This window comes from Symphalangus syndactylus, chromosome 13 (genome assembly GCF_028878055.3).
Source record: "Symphalangus syndactylus isolate Jambi chromosome 13, NHGRI_mSymSyn1-v2.1_pri, whole genome shotgun sequence".
Taxonomy (NCBI): domain Eukaryota; kingdom Metazoa; phylum Chordata; class Mammalia; order Primates; family Hylobatidae; genus Symphalangus; species Symphalangus syndactylus.
The window spans coordinates 120,366,990-120,382,022 of record NC_072435.2 but is presented as its reverse complement, the minus strand read 5'-3'; the positions used below and the strand labels follow the sequence as shown (position 1 = coordinate 120,382,022).

Here is a 15,033-nt window from a genome sequence, read left to right as displayed (position 1 = left end):
TTCACACTCCCAAGTGAGTGAGTGAGGATTTATCTTTGTTTGCACTAAACTTATTTTTAAAAGGAAATTATATAGCTATCATTAAAGATAAATTAGGCTGGGCACAGTGGCTCATGCCTATAATCTTAACACTTGGGGAGGCCGAGGCAGGAGGATCACTTGAGCCCAGGAGTTCGAGAATAGCCTGGGCAACACTATCTCTACAAAAAAAGTTTTTAAATCAGCCGGGCATGCAGGCGTGCATCTGTAGTCACAGCTACTCAGGAGGCTAAGGCAGGAAGATGATGGGCCCAGCAGATCGAGGTTGCAGTGAACTATGGTGGCACCACAGCACTCCAGCCTGGGTGACAGAATGAAACCCTGTCAAGAAGGAAAGAAAGAAAAGGAAGGAAGGAAGGAAGGGAGGGAGGGAGGGAGGGAGGGAGAGAAAAAAAGAAAAATCAGTATCACTTGCCACAAATAAAAGATTATAATATTAAGGTTGGTGCAAAAGTAATTGCGGTTTTTTGCCATTAAAAGTAATTGCGGCCGGGCACGGTGGCTCATGCCTGTAATCCCAGCATTTTGAGAGGCTGAGGTGGACAGATTACCTGAAGTCAGGGGTTCAAGACCAGACTGGCCAACACAGTGAAACCCCGTCTCTACAAAAATACAAAACTTACCCGGGCGTAGTGGCAGGCACCTGTAATTCCAGTTACTCGGAAGGCTAAGGTGGGAGGCTGAGGCGGGAGAATTGCTTGAATGCAGGAGATGGAGGTTGCAGTGAGCCAAGATCTCGCCATTGCACTCCAGCCTGAGTAACAGAGTGAGATTCCGTCTCAAAAAAAAAAAAAAAAAAAAAGGAATTGCAAAAGCTGCCATTACTTTTGCACCAACCGAATAACTATGATAAAAACTAATGACTATTAAAAGGATTCATCCAAAACCTATGAAAAAGTTCGTCACTGACAATCACCTCAGGTGCTACCAGCAGTGTGGATGTCGCACTTCTGGAAAGACTGGAGGAGGGGATAATCAGAGAGACCCTGATTTGGTTGGGTTTCGGCCACTCTCACCCTGCTGGGAGCCTCCCTGAATCACCACGGACTCCAGAGAGGGCCCTGATTGGTCTGAGAGTGAGCCATTCTCTCTGTGCTGGGATTGGTTCAGGCATGGGCATGTGACTCGATTCAGGCCAATAAAATGTGGGGAAAATCTTCTGGGCGGGACATCTGAATAAGCTTTTCTCCTGGGGACACCCACGGTCCGGGAGGGTCTCTGTTATTTCATGGATTCACTATCTGAAGGTGACTCCAGAAAATGCTCCTCCCTCTTGCCCCCTGGCCTACAGGTGGGGTCAGCACTGAAGATGGCAGATCAAAAAGGAGGAAAGAACCTAGGTCCTTGATGGTGTCACTGAGCTGCTGGGTCCGCCAGCCTGAATCCCCGTGCCCCTGATATTCCTGATGGGGAGCCGCTAGGTCTCATTGCTAAAGCCATGTGGGCTGGGTTTTCCTGTCACCTACAGCCCAAAGCACCTTCACTGATGCTCCTGGTGTCTCGGGTTTTACGGACAAATGTGGGTTCTAATCCCAACTGGATCACTTTTGAGCTTCGTGATCCCAGAAAAAAAGCCCCTTTGCCTTTCTTTCTTTCTTTTTTTTTGTTTTTTGAGACGGTGTCTTGCTCTTTCACCCAGGCTGGAGTGCAGTGGCACTATCTCGGCTCACTGCAAGCTCCGCCTCCGGGTTCACGCCATTCTCCTGCCTCAGCCTCCCGAGTAGCTGGGACTACAGGTGCCCGCCACCACGCCCGGCTAATTTTTTGTTTTTTTAGTAGACACAGGGTTTCACTGTGTTAGCCAGGATGGTCTCCATCTCCTGACCTCGTGATCCGCTTGCCTCGGCCTCCCAAAGTGCTGGGATTATAGGCGTGAGCCACCGCGCCCGGCCAAGACCCTTTGCCTTTCTGACCCTGAGTTCCCTCATTTCCGAAAGAGAATCAACAATCACCATACAGAAGAAATAGGGAAATTGGACTGCATCAAAATTAAAAACTTGTGTGCATCCAAGAAAGTGAGAAGATGGCTTACAGAGGCCTCATAGGGGGGCCTGGATCCTGGCGAGGACTCTCCTGCCCTGTCCCTGCGTCCCGTGATGCGCCAATGGCCTGGCCTTCCCTAGCCCCTCTCAGGGCCCACCACTGGCCCATGTCGTACCTGGAGTGACGGGAACCCCCTCCTGAGATCCCCCCTCCCCACGCCCCGGCTCCAGGTTCTGAGCCTGATTGTCAGGAAGGACGGAGCTGCCCTCCCCTGAGACAGGGAAGGCCGTGAGGGGGCAGAGGTGATTTGGGTCATGGTGAGTTCACATCACCTGTTTGACCAGACAAGGCGAGTGGGCCTGTCTGTGGTTGGATCTGGAGTCTGGAGTTCCTGAGAGGAGCTCAGGCTGCAACTGGGGTTCTAAAGTCATCCATCCCCTTGATGATGAGACTTAAGCTCCAGGAGGGATGCAGACACAGATGGACGCCTGTGCACAGACAGGAGTCAGGAAGAGCACCTGAGCCCTGGGGGTGCCACCTTTCGAGGGTGGGAAGATGCCCAAGAAGCAGGCAGAGGATGAGAGGGAGCCCAGGGAGATGGGAGGGAAATCTGAGCTCACGCCTCCAGCTGCGCATTCATCCAAGCCGGGCGGGCGCAGCAGGAACCCCAGGCCCCCACAGCAGCTCCCCAGGGCAGGATCCACATCAGGCCTCGGTCACCCCTCCCCATTTAGCCTTTGGGGCAGTCTCTCTCCCCTGTCCCTGAGGGAGACTCACTTGGCTTCCTGTCTGTCCTCTGGCACCTTCTACATGCCTCTTCCACTTCCTGCAAAATCCTGAAAGGACGGAAGGAAGTTATGGACCCTGGCAGAGTGAGGAAGGGAGCTGTGCCCAGGGCCTGGGGCCCAGGCTTAGGGAGAAGGGATGGCAGCCACAGCAGCAGCAGCACCAGCCTGGAACTTCCCTCTTTACCCTGTGGGCAGGGCCAGGCCAGGGGGCTTGGGATGGGGAAGGCAGAGTGCGATGTTCCCTCCTGCTATGCCGGCTGCCCAGTCTCCTGCCACCTTTAGAAACGCCAGAAGCTTACTGGGGCCAGGAATGCTGGGCAGGGGCTGCTGTGATCAGAGAAAGACCCAGCGTGGCCAGATCCTGATTTCTGCAAGAGAAGCCTCTTTCCTTCCTCCCTCCCTCCTACCTCCTTCTACTTTCCTTTCCCTCCCCTCCCCTCCCCTCCCCTCCCCTCCCCTCCCCTCCCCTCCCCTCCCCTCCCCTCCCTTCCCTTCCCTTCCCTTCCCCTCCCTTCCCCTCCCTTCCACTCCCTTCCCCTCCCCTCCTCTCCCCCCTCCCCTTCCCTCCCTTCCCTTCCCTTCCTTCCCTTCCTTCCCTTCCTTCCCTCCTCCCTCCCTCCTTCCTCCCTCCCTCTCTCCCTCCTGCCTACCTCCTTCTACTTTCCCTTCCCTTCCCTTCTCCTTCCTTCCTCCCTCCCTCCCTCCTTCGTCCTTCCCTCTTTCCCTCCCTCCTACCTCCTTCCCCTTCCTTCCTTCCTTCCTTCTAAATTGTGGTAAACATACATAATATAAAATCAACCATTTTACCATTTTAAAGTATTCCGTTCACTGACGTTAGGTACCTTCATGATGCCACATAAACACCACCGCTATCTAGTTCCAGAACATTGTCACTTCCCCAAAATGCCCTCATGCCCATGAACAGTCACTCCCTCATCCCCAGCCGCTGGTAGCCGTGAATCTCCTTTCTGTCTCTATGGGTTCACCTATTCTGCACATTTCATGTACACAGAATCATGCGGGGTGTGGCCTTTGTGTTTGGCTTCTTTCACTCATCATGTTTTTGAGGATCATGTGTGTCGTAGCATGGGTCAGTGTTGCATTCCTTTTTGTGGCTGAATCATATCCCATTGTGTGGCTGGACTTCAATCTGTGTGTCCATTCATTCCTCCACGGACATTTCCCTTCTGCCATGGTGAATAATGCTGCCATGATCCTTGAGGAATGAGTAACTGTTTGAGGCCCTGTTATCAGTTCTCTTGGATATATACCCAGGAGGAGTGGAATTCCCGGATACGGTGATTCTATATTTCAATTTTCAAAGAGCAGCCACACTTATTCCCACAGTGGCCGTGCCGTTTTACAATCCCACCAGAAATGCACAAAGCTTCCCGTTTCTCCACATCTTCACCAACACTCGTTATTTTCCCTTTTAAAAAGAATTAAGCTGGGTGCGGCGGCTCATGGCTGTAACCCCAGCACTTTGGGAGGCTAAGGTGGGCAGATCACAAGGTCAAGAGATTGAGACCATCCTGGCCAACATGGTGAAACCCCGTCTCTACTAAAAATACAAAAATTAGCTGGGCGTGGTGGCACATGCCTGTAGTCCCAGCTACTCGGGAGGCTGAGGCAGAAGACTCTCTTGAACCTGGGAGGCAGAGGTTGCAGTGAGCCGAGATCGCACCACTGCACTCCAACCTGGCGACAGATAGAGACTCATTCTCAAATAAATAGATAAAAAGAATTAAAGCCACCCTAGTGGGCATGAAGTGCTATCTCATTGAGGTTTTGATTCGCATTTCTGTAATAACTAATGCAGCTGGACAGCTTTTTGTGTGCTTCTTGGCCATCGGTATGTGGGAGAGGCCACATATGTTCACCTACTATAGCCTGACTTTTTTTTTTTATTTTTATTTTTTTTGAGACGGAGTCTCGCTCTGTCGCCCAGGCTGGAGTGCAGTGGCGCAATCTCGGCTCACTGCAAGCTCCGCCTCCCGGGTTCACGCCATTCTCCTGCCTCAGCCTCTCCGAGTAGCTGGGACTACAGGCAGGGTTTCACCGTGTTAGCCAGGATGGTCTCGATCTCCTGACCTCGTGATCCGCCCACCTCGGCCTCCCAAAGTGCTGGGATTACAAGCGTGAGCCACCGCGCCCAGCCTGTAGCCTGATGTTTAAATCCTCATGTGGGGTGCGTGAACCCATCCATGAGCTGAACCTTGGGGCCCACCAGACCTGGGTTCAGATCGTATTTGCTTCCTCCACTCCTGCTCTGGGTAACCCGGGCCACGCTGCTGTATTTTTCTGAGTCTCTGTTTCCTCACTGTTGATGGCAGCTGACAGGACAGGGCTGAGAGAGGTTCCTTGTGTCAAGCACTTAGCCCAGCACCAACTCGTAGTGAGCACTTCCAAACTATTGTTGTTCCCGGCACATCCTTCCTGGGCCACCTATGGGAACTCCCCATTGACACTGAGCAGAGCGCTCACTTGAGTCCTCCCCCAACCAGCCTTTAGGGTGGAGTTCTTGGAATGCGGTCATTGTGAGCAGATTTTCCTTTTGGTGTGGAGGGAAACTACCGAAAGTCTTCTACAGTCCAGGCAATGGAAGGAGAATTCATACTGTGGGCCCTGCCCTCAGAGAAAGATCCTAAGAAAGATAATGACAGCTGAGCTTTGTTGACAGCTGGGCTTTGCTCACACTGGGCTTTGCACACATTGACTCATTTTATTCGCACCACAACCTCATGAACCAGGTCCTGCTACTGTACGCATTTTACAGATAAGGAAACTGAAGCCCAGAGAGCTACTCATAGGGAATATGGCAGAGCTAGGATTTGAACCCAGGCCATTTACTGCCCAAGCAATTATTCCCTTCTTTCTTGCTGTGGGAACCCTGATTTCAGTGAAAGGCCTGTGCCTCTCCAGGGGACTCAGGAAAGTGGGACACATCTTTAGCTCTAGGGGAATATCCAGATTGGTCCCAGGCCATTGATGTGATTGTGTTTCCTTTGCCAGAGACTAGTCAAGCTGTGGGCATGGGACCCAATTCTGGCCAATGAGATACGAGTAAAGGGCTGCAGTGGGCTTTGGGGAAAGGGCTCTTGTTCTTCATGCACTGAATGTTGTGCCTGGATATATTAGCTGGAGCAGTGGCAGCTATTTTGTGGTCATGAGGAAATTTGGGATGAGAACCAATCTGAGGGGAGGAAACCAGAAAGATGGAAAGAACCAGGAGATCCCTGACAATGGCACTCAATCTAACCAAACCCAGAACCACCCTTCCTCCTAATTTCTTGCTATGTGAAATGATAAATGACCTCATTGCTTAAGTTGATTTGAGCTGAGGTTTCTGTGACTTGCCTCATAATGGATGTGATTGAGTGACTATGAGCGTGGTGCAGACAGGGAAGTTCTCCTGGCTTGGTGGCCACTGTATCCCTGGTGCCTGGAACATTACCTGGTACAAAATAGGTGCTCAATTAAGATGAACTGATGAGGCAGTGGCTGGAGCCCCCAAATGCGGGTTCAGACAATACGCATGGGAAAAGTGAGAATCCTGAAATGATGGCAACTGAAGGCTTTGAAGTTGGACAGACTGGGTTCGAAGCCAGTGCTCCCTTCTTGAGTCAGGTGGTCTCAAGCTTTCTCTCTGGCTTCTCACCTTTGTTTTCTTATGCATGAGACGGATCTGCTGGGTGGAATAATAGCCATCCTAATCCCTAGAATCTGTGAATCTGCTACCTTACATGGCAAAGGGGCTTTGCAGATGTGATTAAGTAAAGGATTTTGAGATGGGAGATGATCCTGGATTATCTGGGTGGGCCCAGTGTAATCACAAGCTTCCTTGTGAGAGGGAGTCAGGAGGTCAGGGTTGGGGAGGAGATGCAGCGATGGAAGAAGAGATTGGAGTGAGGCGAGGCCACCAGCCTCTGGCAGCTGGAAAAGGTGAGGAAATAGATTTCTCCCTCAGATCCTCCAAGAGGAACACAGCCCTGCTGGCACCTTGATTCTATCTCTCCAGGAGCCACTTCAGACTGCTGACCTCCAGAACTGTAAGGTAATGAATCTGTAGTGTTTTCAGCCACCACGTTTGGCTTAATTCATTACAGCAGCAACAGGAGAGTAATACCATGGGGCTGATAATCGTGTCTCCTTCCAAAGGTTCTTGCAGATTTCAGAAGTCTGAGCATGAACTGGGCAGGTTGGAATAGCCCAGGCAGCCTTTGCAGTGATTAGCCAGTCTCAGTACCAGTTCTGCCTTTGCCAGGAAGTCTTCCCGGGTTTCTCCCTGCCCATGCCCATACCTCCCCTTGCGGCTGACATCTATATGGCCTGGCACTGTGCTAAGGCTTTACACCCAGGATCCCATTTAATTCTAACAGCCATCCTGTGAGGAAGGGGCTCACAGGACACCCATATAACAGAAAGGAAACTGAGGTATGGGGAAGGTAGGAAAGATCACGGGATGGGTGGCTTTGGAGAGGCCGCGTTGGAGCCTCCCAGGCCTGATCCACCTGCATCGCGCACCCTTCATTGGCTTGACTTGGCCCCCAGAGGCAGGATGCACTCCAAGGCTACAGTGTGTGCCTTTCCACAAAGAGCTTCGAAGGGCTCGCGGGGACATGCGTGGAATTTTTCTTCCACAGTGCTGCCGGAGCAAATTGGTTTACAGGCACAAATGGGTTCCCTTCCCTTTTCCCTGCCCAGGCTTGTCTCGGCCCAGCCCCTGCAGGCGTCTCCTCCTGGGGCCTGGGGCACTGGATTCCCTACATCTCACCTGCTGACCCTCCACAGCGCCCATTTCCTCCACCCCCTGCAGTGCCCCAGCCTTGGCACTCGTCATTTCTCATTGCCACAAGACCTCCCACCCAGCCTCCCTGCCTCTCAGGGATCCCCATTCGGAAACACGCCCCAGACCTGACCACGGTCCTGCTGAAACCCATCAGGGTCTCCCTGTGCTTGCAGGGGAAGGGTGGTCTCCGTGTTGCAGCTTGCGAGGACATGCGTGTTTGCGGAGCTCGTGCATCCTACCTGAGGGCCTTTGCAATTGCCATGCCCCCTGCCCCAAATGTCCTTTCTGTGGACATCCTCGTGGCTGGCACTATCTTTCATTCAGGTCTGTGCCCCATTGTCACCTCCCCCAAGAGGCCTTCCATAGCCACCCTCTGCTTTACTCTCCTCTCAAGACCACCTGAAACAACAGCACGCCATTGCACATTAATTTGATTTCTTGTGCTTTCGGCCAAGGAGGGAGTCCAGCCCCATTTTACAGATGAGGAAAACTGAGGCTCAAAGAGATCAAGTGACTTGCCCCTCCTCACGCTCCAGCCACACCGGTGTTCTATCCATTCTTCAGACACATCGAGTCACTTCCCATGGTGTGGCCTTTGTATCTGCTGTTTCTCCCACCTAGAATGCTGTTCCCTCATCCCCGGCCGCCTCCGTCTTAAATGTCACCTCTTCAGGGAGACCGTCCTGGATCACCTAATCTCAAACCTGTCCTCCCCATGCCCTCCGGCACTCCTGGCCCCTATCCTTTTGGGCCCCCATCACCAGCCTTGATGATGCTTCCTTCCTTTGCTTGTGTGATTCTTGACTCCCTCAATCTTGCAGGGAAGAGGGTCTGCCCTGGGTGTTTGGAGGGCTTCCCGCAGGGTGCTACGGGGCCTGAGCAGTTGAGGTGGAGCCTCCTGGCAGGATGCTCAGTGATGTCACAGGCCTGGGCTACCAGGGAGCTGCTGCCCCACCCCAGGTGGGAAGGCACCCTCCAAATGAGACTCTGTCCCCACAGTGTCTGCCCCCCTGCTGCAGTCCACCCGGCCCAGTGGCTGCTGCAGACCCTCTCTCCACCCCATGGACTTGGTCCTGAATTTGAGTGTGATAAATGGGTTGCTGGACCCAGAATCCATACAGAGCCCTAGCTGCAAGGGATCCTGGAAACATGGTTGTTGGCTTCTGCTGTTCAGGAAGATGGACCAGGAGGAGTGGGAGACACATGCAGCAGGCCCAGCCAGGCATCTCCCACTCTGCCCTCCAGAGAGCTGCCTCCGTGTTGAGTCTCGTTCACTGTGGGACCCCAGGACCAATAGAAAACATGTTTGTTGAGTGACTCAATGAGATAGCCGAGTTTGGAGGTGAACCCAGATCTGTCAGATTTGAATCTCTGGATCCTTTCCGTTTTAACTTGCTAGAGGGAACTTCCCCCTGGGATTTTAGAGCCCTGTCAACTTTTCACGTGCAATGCTGGGCTTACAATAATTCTGGCAGGCACCAGAGAGGCCTGGAGGACCCTTCTGAGTCAGGGAGACCAGCACCATTCATTTTTAAAATGAGAGATCCAGTATGACTGGCTCGGTCAGGCAGAAGCCAGAGGGAACCCAGGAGGGACACACAAGCTCAGTTCTAAGACCGTAGGTCTCACCTGCTGTGGACGGGCCTTTGGGGTCTGATCTCCCCTTGGCCCGGGTCTGAGCAGGGTGGTTTGGGCCAGGGCTGCTTTAGAGTTGGATGCAGCAACAGTCACCGCTGCAGTGCAGAATCTTTCACCATCTGTGTGTGCGTCCGTGCACGTCTATGCCCTGGGAAGAAGGGATGGGGCAGGGGTTGGCTTTCCAGGCCCAAGCAGGGGGTGAGGCCACCCAGGGGCTAATTCCTAACATTCTCAGGGAGGCTGAGAAGGAGCAAATGTGGGGCAAAGATGCTGGAAAGGAGACCTCCTTGAATCTCGAAAGACTCCAGAAGTGCATGCAGGGATGTTCAAAACCAGATGTCCAAGCTGAAAAACAAAGCAAGAAAGCATTTTCCATTTGTAAACATTTCACACAGGACATGGTCAGAGCAAGTGACCCTCTGCCTCAATCCCCATTTCCCAGGGCATCCCCTGCACCTGCCCTTGTCACATCCTCCCCCAGCCCCCACCCAGAGGCAACCTGTGCTGTCAATTTGTCCTTTGTCCTGCCTAACCTCTCCCTGGCTCTTGCCATGTGTCCCTCCCTGAACTGCCCACTCCATCCACTGTTCTCACACGGGCCTCTTTGCTGTTCCTGGAATACACCAGGCACATTCCCACCTCAGGGCCTTTGCACTGGCGGCTCCCTCTGCCTGTTGCGCTTTCTCCCCGTTACTTCCCTGACCTCCCACACCTGTACATACTACCTTCCTTTCCTGATTTATTCATTATCTTTTTGAGACTGAGTCTCGCTCTGTCACCCAGGCTGGAGTGCAGTGGTGCGATCGTGGCTCACTGCAACCACTGCCTCCCAGGTTGAAGCGATTCTCCTTCCTCAGCCTCCCAAGTAGCTGGGATTTCAGGCACCTACTACCATGCCCAGCTAATTTTTGTATTTTTGGTACAGAGGTGGTTTCACCATGTTGGCCGGGCTGGTCTGGAACTCCTGACCTCAGGTGATCCACCCGCCTCGGCCTCCCAAGGTGCTGGGGTTCCAGGAGTGAGTCACCGCGCCCGGCCTTCCTTTCTGGATTTATTTCTCACCAAGCACTTACCACCTTCTAGTCCAGGGAATGATATATTTACTGAGTTTTAATTATGCATCCATCTCTTTAGAATGTCAGCTCCATGGAGGCAGAGACTGCCTATCTCATTCACTGCTATATCTCACACACCTAGTGTGGTGCCTCGCACACAAGGAATTAATCTCCTTGCAGAAGTCTTCATGCATATAAGATATGGTATCAATCTAAGTGTCCATCAATGAAGGACTGAATAAAGAAAGTGTGGTACCTATACACCATGGAACACTATTTAGTTATAAGAAAGAATGAAATCCTGTCTTTTGCAGCAATGTGGATAGAACTGGAGTCCATTATCCTAAGTGAAACGACTCAGGCACAGAAAGACAAATACTGGCCGGGCACAATGGGCCGTGCCTGGAATCCCAGGCACTTTGGGAGGCCAAGGTGGGCAGATTGGTCGAGGCCAGGAGTTCGAGACCAGCCTGGCCAACATGGTGAAACCTGTCTCTACTGAAAATACAAAAATTAGCTGGGCATGGTGGTGTCCCAGCTACTCGGGAGGCTGAGGCAGGAGAATCACTTGAACCTGGGAGGTGGAGGTTGCAGTGAACCAAGATCATGCCACTGAACTCCAGCCTGAATGACAGAGCGAGATTCTGTCTCAAAAACAAAAAACACAAAACAAATACTGCATGTTTTCACTTACAAGTGGGAGCTAAATAATGTGTACACATGGAAGCAGAGTGTGGAATGATGGAATTGGAGACTGAGAGGTGTGGCGACATGGGGGGGGGTTAGATGGCAGGAGGTTGCTTGGTGGACACAAGGTGCATGGCTCCCGTGATGGGTGCATCCTAACGCCTTGCCTTCACCACAGTGCAATATAACAATGTAGCAACATTGCACCTGTACCACATTAATATATGCAAAAAAGTATCATGCATAGCCCGGCAGCCTAAGCACACTTACCCCTCCCCGCTTTTCTGCACAAAAGGTACCACACTGCACACCCAGCACTGCACGTGCTTTTGCGCTAAACAATGTATCTGGGAGGTCTGCCCCCACGGAAACAGAAGGTACAGCTTGTTCTCAGGCTTGTTCACAGCTGCTGGCTGTCCCATTGGAGAGATGGCAGGCTCCACCTAGCCAGCCCCACCACGGCCATTCAGGAGAGCAAGACTGCAGGGACCATGTCATCCTCGCTGGATCGCTCCCCTTGATGGGGCCCTCCTGTGCTCCCACCCACGGTGCCTGACAGCAAAGACTCAAGCAGATGCCCTGGTGGGACAACATCCCAGAAACGAGGGGGAACCCCTGGGAGAAAGCAAGCTGTTGGTCTTCAGAGATCATCACGCCTATCAGAGGGGGGCCTGAGTTTGTTCCCAGCTCCAATCTTTCTGAAACGTAAACAGTGTCTTAACTAAAGGAGCAGAGGAAGCTGGGGGTGACATTGCAGTTTCTTGCAGCAAGGTGAGTGGGGGCTGGCTGGGGACTCTGAGTGACATCCTCAGTGAGGTTTCTGCAGGACTGTGAGATCAGAAGGGCCTCTGTGCAGGGCCAAGAGATCCTGTCCCCTGCCAATCCCCCAAAGTGAACTCTCACTTTGCTTTGAATGCCTGCGTGTTTTTCTTGTTTTCTTAGCCTTTAAAGGGCTGACTTCAAGGCCTGATTCTTTATGTCCAGGGAGGGTCTTTGCTTAGCACATGAGGTTGATGATAACTTACTTTTTCGAGCGCCAACTACCTGTGGCTACGAAGGGTGGTCTCCTTCACTGCTTAATCCCACCATGCCCAGCAACAGTAGGTGCTTAATAACTACATATTGAATAAAACTGTGGGCCAGACACTGTGGCGCATGCCTGTAATCTCAGCACTTTGGGAGGCCGAGGTGGGTAGATCACCTGAGGTCAGGAGTTTGAGACCAGCCTGGCCAACATAGTGAAACCCCATCTCTACTAAAAATACAAAAATTAGCCAGGTGTGGTGGCACAGGCCTGTAGTCCCAGCTACCGGGGAGGCTGAGGCAGAGGAATCGCTTGAACCCGGGAGGCAGAGGTTGCGGTGAGCCGAGATTGCGCCACTGCACTCCAGCCTGGGTGACAGAGCGAGACTCCATCTCAAAAACAAAAAACAAAAAGCAAAAAAACAAAAAACCGTGATGCCGTCACTGAAACCAGGCTTCTCCTCCTCCTGCATAGCTTGGCCCCAGGAACGCTCTTCATTTGGGTGTCTTTTGGGTTGTCGCTGACAGTGTGACACAGGCCTCTTGCCTGTGCTCCGTGACAGCCAGCCCAGGGCTCTTGAGGTGGCAATTTTGCTCCATTGATGTATTGCACTGTGGTGAAGTCAGGGCCTTCAGTGCACCTTCTTGCCTACATTTTTGGAAGAGGGTCCCTTTACCATTGAGGAAGGTTCTGACTTCCCAACCCTACTGATCCTTTCATGTTGGGTGGGAACCACCCACAGCTGAGTGGAAAACTGGCTTGGGGAACTAATGCTTTGCAGGGGTCACAAACAGGCCTGCTCCAGGTGATCGTCCACCCTCTTCCCTGCAGAGGCATTTAGTATTTCGTTTGCTGGCTTTTGTGTGTTTTTTTTTTTTTTTTTTTTTTTGAGACAGAGTCTCGCTCTGTCACCCAGGCTGGAGTGCAGTGGCGCGATCTCGGCTCACTGCAAGCTCCGCCTCCCAGGTTCACGCCATTCTCCTGCCTCAGCCTCCCAAGTAGCTGGGACTACAGGCGTCTGCCACCACACCTGGCTAATTTTTTGTATTTTTAGTAGAGACGGGATTTCACCGTGTTAGCCAGGATGGTTTCTATCTCCTGACCTCGTGATCCGCCCACCTCGGACTCCCAAAGTGCTGGGATTACAGGCGTGAGCCACCACGTCCGGCCGTGGCTCTTGTGTTTTAAAGAAGGGTGGCTGAGCCTAATCCCAACACTCTGGGAGGCCAAGGCAGGAGAATCACTTGAGCCCAGGAGCTCAAGGTTGCAGTGAACTGTGATCACACCATTGCACTCCAGTGTGGGTGACAGAGCGAGACCCTGTCTCTAAAAAATAAGATAAAAACGCCTTGGGACAGGTGCAGGGTGTGCCGAGGGCCCTGCCCGGGCGTATCTCACCCTCTCCTCCAGTTCTGGGCTGGCTGTTCTGCCAGGCCCTGTGGGCTTTTCTTTTCTTCTTTTTTTGAGATGGAGTCTCACTCGTCGCCCAGGCTGGAGTGCAGTAGCACGATCTTGGCTCACCGCAAGCTCCGCCTCCTGGGTTCAAGCCATTCTCCTGCCTTAGCCTCGAGTAGCTGGGATTACAGGCATGCACCACCATGCCCGGGTAATTTTTGTATTTTTAGTAGAGACAAGTTTTCACCATGTTGGCCAGGCTGGGCTCGAACTCTGACCTCAGGTGATCCGCCCAGTTTGCAACTAAAGCACATCAAAAGTAAGAAAAACATAGATAACCTTTTTCTACATGGACACAGTTCTAGGTGTGCGTGTGAGGCTTGGCCCCAGGGGTGCTCACTTGGGTGTCTGTTGGGTTGTTACTGATAGATGGTGTGACATAGGCCCCTTGGTGTGATCCAGTGGCCAGTCCAGGGCTCTCGGGGTAGCCAGGGTCAAAGCTGCTCAGGGCACCATGTCCCCCAGCATGAGTCCTCACCCTATAGATGCCTTGTTCCTCCAGGCCCTCCTTGAAGGTGGGGAATTTTTTCCAGGAGTGGCTGGAATTTGATCCGATACCATGGTTGACCATGTGAACTTGATTAGCCTGAACGGGCATCTCCTGGGTGTCAGGCTAACAAATAAAACTTTTTTTTGTTTGTTTTTTTGAAGGAGTCTCACTCTGTTGCCCAGGCTGGAGTGCAGTGGCATGATCTCGGCTCACAGCAACCTCCGCCTCCAGGGTTCAAGCAATTCTCCTGCCTCAGCCTCCCGAGTAGCTGGGATTACAGGCATGCATCACCACACCCGGCCAATTTTTGTATTTTTAGTAGAGATGAGGTTTCACCATGTTGGCCAGGCTGGTCTCAAACTCCTGACCTCAGGTGATTCGCCCGCCTCGGCCTCCCAAAGTGCTGGGATTACAGCCATGAGCCACTGCGCCTGGCCCAAATAAAACATATTTTAGAGACAGGGTCTTGCTCTGTCATCCAGGCTGGAGTGCAATGGTGTGATCACAGCTCACTGCAACCTCAAGCTCCTGGGAGTCCCATCTACCCAGAGGTTGGGACCAGTGGAAAGGTAAAGGCTTGATCTTAAAATATGCCCAAGGAGCAAGTGCTGGAAAACACAGATGTAGGATCAGCCGTTCCTACTTGTTTCTAGATTTTCCAGGGTCAACACCTGCCTCCTTCCCCCTCTGTTGATGCATTCAATTCATTCACGTGTTCATTCACTCACAACACGTTTTAATTGAGTGCCCACTATGTGCTGAGGATACAGCAGTGAGCTGGCCAGATAGGTCTTTGCTCTCATGGAACTGACATTCTGGTGACCAAAGACAATATATATCAGTGGCAAATGCCCAGGATAATTTCAGGTGGTGATAAATGGTGACAAAAATGAATAGGATGTTGAGTTAGTGAAGGCCTTGGCGGTTTCTTTAGATACAGGGTCAGCGAGGGACTCTCTTTATTTATTTATTTATTTATTTATTTATTTATTTATTTATTTTTTTGAGACGGAGTTTCGCTCTTTTTGCCCAGGCTGGAGTGCAATGGCATGATCTCAGCTCACTGCAACCTCTGCCTCCTGGGT

The 15,033-nt window shown here is 52.1% G+C and overlaps 1 long non-coding RNA gene across 1 annotated transcript; it reads right to left on the bottom strand.

Moving 5' to 3' along the window:
- Positions 1 to 2,799: 2,799 nt before the first annotated feature.
- LOC129459515 (uncharacterized) lies at positions 2,800 to 8,459 on the bottom strand. Its single transcript, XR_008649996.2, has 3 exons — positions 8,304 to 8,459; positions 7,839 to 7,998; positions 2,800 to 2,858 (listed from the first exon to the last, which is right to left on the bottom strand). It is a non-coding gene; the product is annotated as an uncharacterized lncRNA (long non-coding RNA).
- Positions 8,460 to 15,033: the final 6,574 nt, after the last annotated feature.